Here is an 802-nt window from a genome sequence, read left to right as displayed (position 1 = left end):
CGTACTTTCAGCTTCTCTTCAGACCGAAGCGTTTGTCTCTATGCGTCTGCATTTAATCCACACTCGCCTCAGGAAAACCCGCTTTCCTCATTCTGAATGTAAAGTTATTCCTTTTTAACAGGCTCCATCGGCGTTGAGCGGAGCTTAAGGTAGTGGAGGTGACTGACACTCACCTGTATGAAGCGCTACCACTGTTTATCTCAGGACAGTTTGTTCTCCTCCTCCACTGATTGGAATGAAAGCGTGTGTGTCTTCACTGGGATGGAAACAGGATCAGTTTGTTGTCTAACGAATAATGAAGCCCAAATGCTCATCCTAAAATACACGTGGAGTCTCTGGACACGTGTTGGTGTAAATGGCCTTCCTCAGGCGTTAATGGCTTTTTCGCTGTCACTGACCCTGTGAAGAGCAGCACGTCGACGCCGCAGTAGTTCACGCCCAACGTTGGACATGTTGTGCAAAGGCTGATTGAAGATGGCGTTGGAGCCCAGACGTGAGCAGAAGGATGCGATCAGCATGTGAAAGGCGCTGAGTTGAATGGATGGTTTTAGCCACAGCTTCGTTTGGGCTGTGATGAAGCCAGAGCCCATCGCCGCCACCACAACACACCTGTGAGGGCTCCACTTACAGTGGCTTCAGCCTCTGTTCAAGGACTTGGCTCAGTGATGGATGAGCAAATCCGAATGTTTGAAATGTATCAAATGAAACTGTCATGAAACACCCAGAGCTGCATAAGTCAGCGTTGTGCTGGTTTGACCCACTGTCGTGTAATGCAGTCATTTGCTTCATCCAGACAGTGAAG

This window comes from Betta splendens, chromosome 1, assembly GCF_900634795.4.
Source record: "Betta splendens chromosome 1, fBetSpl5.4, whole genome shotgun sequence".
In the NCBI taxonomy this organism is placed as follows: Eukaryota; Metazoa; Chordata; class Actinopteri; order Anabantiformes; family Osphronemidae; genus Betta; species Betta splendens.
This window is presented reverse-complemented; position numbering follows the sequence as displayed.